This window comes from Astyanax mexicanus, chromosome 12, assembly GCF_023375975.1.
Source record: "Astyanax mexicanus isolate ESR-SI-001 chromosome 12, AstMex3_surface, whole genome shotgun sequence".
Classification (NCBI taxonomy): domain Eukaryota; kingdom Metazoa; phylum Chordata; class Actinopteri; order Characiformes; family Acestrorhamphidae; genus Astyanax; species Astyanax mexicanus.
The window spans coordinates 18,625,292-18,631,291 of NC_064419.1; the positions used below are offsets into that span (position 1 = coordinate 18,625,292).

Consider the following 6,000-nt stretch of genomic DNA (forward strand, 5'->3'; position numbering starts at 1 on the left):
GCACAAATACTTCATAGACATGGGGAATGTTCTACTTGGAGTCTCAATGAAAGGAGGCCATGACAGGGGGGCTTGAAACAGCTTTTAAAAGGTTAACAACAGCACACAAAACATTTCCTAGAACTGAAAGCTAACTGTGATGTGCTGATGTTGAAATTTAGGTATCACAACGTCATTAGTTGGTTAATCTTATGACAACAAACAAACACAGTACAAAGTATAACCTTCATTGATGCATACTTAATATTAAAAACTGTGTTTTCCTGATTGTGGTTTAACCCAGAAACGCCCTGCAAACAACTATAACAAGCAATTTTAACCTAATATGCCACCAGTGATACAAAACTAACATAACTTTAATTGTAACATTTGTATTATAAATCTCTTAAATATAATGGAAAGGTCCAACTATATATATTTATATTTACAGTAGAAATAGTTATTCAGATGTCCACACCTATTACTAGTACAAAGTCCAGGCCCACATGTGTAAACTGGTGTGCAAATGTTCATTTAAAATACTTCTACTTTAATTCAGTTGTTGTAATGCATTTAGGACACATTCAGATTTCTAAAATATAAATTTAGATATCTACAATTTGGTATTGGCTTGTGAAAATAGTGCTAATATATACAACTAGAATTTTAATAAGTCACAATTAAAATCGCTGATACAACACAAACAATGTGGATCTCTGATGTCAGAATTGATTTATTTGGGCATGTTGTTTTTATGTTGATTCAAAATAGATTATTTGTATGGTTTGTATTAAACTGTACTCACGTTAAATATAAATATATTTTTGGTCAATAGTGCTAATATATAAAACTAGAATTTTAATTTGTCAGAATTTAAGTGTAGATAAGCAGAATTACATTTTCTACACGTAACCTGTAAGCATAGATAAGAGTGACATTTTATGTAAATTGACGTTAAAATATGTTTTATATTGTAGTCAAAATGAAATTAAGGACATGATGGCAGCCTGGTTATATAAGTATATAAAATATATAGATCTTGACCCAGAAAGCAAAAGGATGTTGAATCAATGTTCCTTTTTCCATTGCTGATACATTGAAAAAAAGTGGATCTCCGATATCAAAATTGATTTATCGGGCAAATAGTTTTTTATGCTGTTTCAACATAACTTATTTGTAATGTTTGTATTAAACTTTTCTCTCGTTAAATAAATCTAGTTGTTAATCTGAAATCTTGCTGGTATTCTGTTTTTATATCCTGTATTTTGGGGTCTTGAGTGTAGATAGAGAGGGATATTACATATTAAAAATATTTTTGGTGGGTAGCTTTCACCTAAATTAATTTATTGGGGGTGGAGATTCATTCAAAGCACCAACCATTGAAAATCACCTTTAAATGAATTTTAACAATAACTGGTGTCATTTAAACAATAAACATAGGATTTTTAAGGTTGTTTTTTTTATGATCAACCTTAAAATATGTAATAGGTCCGTTTAATCAATGTTCTTTGGGGAACTTGGGTTTCTCTGGTTCAAAATGAATGACTTGTGTTATGGTGACATTTTTAGGACTAAACCGGCCTGCCATAATTCACGTGCCCTAAGCCGGTTTATAACTAATACACGTTTGAAAGAACGATCTAGATTAGCTAACGTTACTAAAACAGAACTGAAATTAACATTAATTAGCTAGGTTAACAGTGTTGTTGGCTGCTCTTATTAAGCACTGTATTTTTAGTTAGCGTTAGGTTAGCTAGCTAGGCTTTCGCGCTAGCTAAAGCTAGACGTAAACACTGTTTAGAGGTAAATATCATGTATCTGCACTGATACTACAGATCAGATCTGCTTACTGCGAACAATAAAACGAAACCAGACTGTTGGCACATTTGTATGGTGACATAGATCAATGTTTGCTGCTCATAATGTCGGCAAACCTGTATTACAAGCAATGACAAGACAAGCAGGGTAGCCAGCGGTGCTAGGCTAGTTAGCTTGCTACTACCCCCAAGTTGGCTAACACCAGCCAACCCTGAGCAGAGTGGCGACCTGGTGTAACGTTACAGTTCTCAGGGTGTCTGGCATTCAGCCGGTCAGCTGCTGCTTTGTTAGCCAACATAGCTAGCTAAATGTCTTTCCTACAGGCAGACCGGGTGTCTAACTTAGCTAAGCTTAGCTAGGCTAGGTAAGCTGGGTTACATTAAATACTAGTTAGTTAACATTGACAGCATGCTAACGCTAGTTAGCTAACCTAGCTAAATAGCTACTATTATGAGCTAGCTAGCTAGCGTTAGCTAACTCCTATCAAAATCTCAACAGCATCTCAACAGCTGACTATCTATGTACACTAAACAAAGGATAAAGACTGCTCATTTAACCTTACCAAGCTAACTAAGAGTTAGCTAGGTTAGACAGCTAGTGTGCTAATTTAGCTCGCTAGTTAACTAGTTACATAGCTAGAAATGCCAAATTAACCGCGAGAATAACTAAGAATTAGCTCATATATGGCTATAACTTGGCTAACTGACTAGTTACATATCTCGTATGTACAGTAAGTTACGGTTTGACATAATTAAAGCTGGCTAAAAGCTACCTAGCTAGCCACAATTAACGTTAGCTCGCTAGCTAGCTGACTACCATTACCGAAACATTAGGCTAACCTAGCTTGTTAGCTATGCGAATTAGCGTTAGCTAGCTAGCCAATGCAGTACTGTGGAAGCCGGAGAGCAACACCCCAACAAAGACAACCACTGAATAAAACAACCGCGTCTCTTAAACCTGTATTTAAAGCAACGTAAGCTTACTACTTAAACTGATACATTAAATAACAGAAATATACCTAACCTATCTAACGTTATATGCCTCGGTAAGGTAACGCTAGCTACATAGGCGCTATGTAGCTGCTGAAAAAGCCCCGCTGCTGCGGTTTGGCCAAAACCGTAGGTTAGCGTTATTTCTGAAGCCAACCGGTGACATTCTGTTTAACACAGAATACTCCACATTTTAAGCTGTTCTCCTTCCACTGTGTGATTAAAAACAGTGCAAATTAAATCATTTAGCTGCAGGTCTTCAGCTTAATATGTGGGTGACTCTGAGCTCCAGCTGACAGTAAGCTAGTCGAGCCTGCCTGTCCCCGTCCTGATGGAGGAGAAGCGGCCCGGCTTTTCAAAAGAGGCGAAAAATAACCCGCTCCAGAACCGCGACCGAGCCCCAGCTGCCCCTCAGCGCAGTACTTACAGGTAAACCCTTATAGAGTGTCTCTCATCTGTCGACCTGTTGATTCTTTAAGCGATTTTGCTGTTAAAAACGGCCTCCATAGCCCGTGAGCAACACAAAGCGACAGTCAGCAGTTGCTCACGAAAACAGGAACGGACATCACCGACATGCTCGATTCCGGGCGGAGGGCTTTACCAAACTGCACTTCCGCTCCTCTGGTTGACGCCAGAGATCGTCAATGAAAACGTTTTACATTCAGCTGGATAATTCTCCCATTTCTTTAGAAATAAATTAATTAATTAAATTAAAGAATATTCTTTTGTATAAAATACCTACATAAATAGCACAGCCCAGATAGCAGGAAGACGTTGAATCAACATATTTTTTTTCAAACGCCAGGTTCATTTGACTTTTTTTGTCTAAGTTACATCACCTTCTCATGATGCTGTATAGCCACCTGTGGTAAAACTCCTTTAGAATATTGGCCCATGTTAAGAGTGTGACTTAAACTCCTTTTTTATGCCTAGCTACAACAAAATAAAACGTGACTTATGCAGCATTCATTTGTTGTCGCTTTTATCAGAAAAACTAGTTAAGTTGTTGTGACATAAGCGCATTTCAACTTCACTGAGCGTGTAAACAAGGTAAAATATCAAACATTAATGAGCTTTTTGCACGTTAATTCTAATAGTAACATCATTTAAAATATCTACAGGTAACATACATATTAAGCACAAAATAAATGAAAACTAAAAACTACATTTAATAAACATTGCTCAAATATGTGCCAATGCCTTATTTTGGGGGATTGAAAAAAATATATAATAAAGCAATGAACAAGACATCCTAAAATGTTTTTTTTTTTTTTTGCTGTTATTGGTGGTGGTGTTGCTGTTGTTGTTGTTTGTGTTGTAAGATTTTACTGACATATGTCGTTGATGTTTATGCTTTCATAATTGTTTTTATTTTCAAGGATACCCTGTGCATTACCATGTTAAAACATTTTAAGTACTCCTAGGACTATCTAAACAAAGGAGAATCTGAACAAATTATATAACTATACAATTATATTTAAGACAATTCCTCATCCTTTAAGATCTAGGTCTATTAACCTTTCAAGAGATACCACAATCAACCATTTTTTTTAGATGGAAGAAGCACACCTTGACAACCTCTTAGTCTCCACTTGAGTTTCAAAAGTGAAAGTGTCATGCTGTATCTGACTATTGCAGACTAAAAAGTGAAAGTGTCATGCTGGAATTCTACCCAAGAGAAATTAGGATTAAATCATCCATTATAAGGTAGGAAATCACCTCATGTTCTAGTAAACTGAAGGTGCATTCCAGCATAAAAGCATTATGTAATATTATTTGAAATACTGTTATTCAACATTTTATTTCCCTTTTATTTATTGCCTTATTGTTTTTATCATTCTTCATTCTGGAATAGTCCCAAAGATGATTCCAGGTTCCAGTTTTTAGCCGTCCACGTTTCTTGTTCATTTGAAAACACAAAGAGTTCATGTGCTCTCTTGTGTCTCTCACTGCCCTCATTAACATGAGTCAGAGTGTGTTGTTTGGTGTGTGTGCTCTTGTGGGAGTGTGGTCAGTCAATAATGAAGGGACAGTGCTGTCAGGGTAGGACTTGTCCTGAATAGAGGTCAAATGCCATATCAGTTACAGACTGTGATCCAGTACCTGACAGCATCTAGAACAACTTATAAAATACTGCAAGAAAGGCTGTATTTGCATTAAAATAGCATCTTCATGTACATTTTTTATGCAAGGCTTTTTTTATAGGAAACCGGGTGCTTACTGCACATCCTGGTGCCCCACCAAAGCACAAATGCTACAATGCACAATGTATGCTAAACTATTGTAGTCTTCATCCTTGGCTAACTTTTAAACTCAACTTAGAACTTTATAACTTAAAGAAAAGCTTACTTTACAGCTCAGACTCTATTTAAACCCTATTAGTACAGCCTTTTCTGAATGCACACTGCTGTGCACTATTCCAACAGGACAATGCTTGTTTGCATACTGCTGCTTTCTCAAGAGCTTTCCTTGACAACACAGATGCTATGCCATGGCCAGACACATTTCCAGACCTATCCCCTATTTAAAATATGTGGGGTGCTACTTGACCTCTGAATCTAAAGTGATATTCAAGTTACATGGGGTGGATTATGGTAGGACACCATTAGGAACCTCTACAACTCTCTTCACCCTCCAAGTATTTCTAGTCATAGGGGGAGTCCAAATGAGTGGGTTGGGTAACTGGCCTTGTAAATTGGGGGAAAAAGGGTAAAAACTAAATAAAAAATGTTATTTATATTGCAATTAATAAGTGCAATCAATATCGCACTTGTCAGACTTAATCATTAATCATTTATTGTTTTTGGTAACCTTTAGCTTACCTGAATAGGATTGCAATATGACTGTTCCTTCTGGGAGCAACTACAGTACTTGTTTGATGGTGCAGGGGCGGATTTAGCCATTTTGGGGCCCTAGGCAAAATATAAACAAGGGGCCCTCATTCTTAAAACACACATAAACCAAATAACTAGAGATGGAACGATCGATCGGCAGTGTATCGGTATCGGCCGATTTTCAGCCAAAATACAGAATTGGCGATCGGCAGATATTTCTCTGATTTTAGCCGATCTGATTCAGGAGTTAATCAGAGCTGTGTGTGGATGAAACTGGTGAAACCAGTGAAACTGCTCGCTCACAAGAAGCTGCAGTTCCTCATCCAACCACTAGTCGGAGCTGCAGCAGCATCACAAGCCCCGCTGTCTTTACTCAGTCA

The 6,000-nt window shown here is 37.1% G+C and overlaps 1 protein-coding gene across 2 annotated transcripts in view; it reads right to left on the bottom strand.

The window, feature by feature from the left end:
- dpp9 (dipeptidyl-peptidase 9) overlaps positions 1-3,387 on the bottom strand; it is a 29,145-nt gene extending 25,758 nt beyond the window's left edge. For both annotated transcript variants that reach the window (XM_022670706.2, XM_022670705.2), the window contains exon 1: positions 3,214-3,387. The gene's annotated coding sequence lies outside the window, so the exon portion shown is untranslated. The remainder of the gene's footprint in view (positions 1-3,213) is intronic.
- Between the last annotated feature and the right edge of the window lie 2,613 nt (positions 3,388-6,000).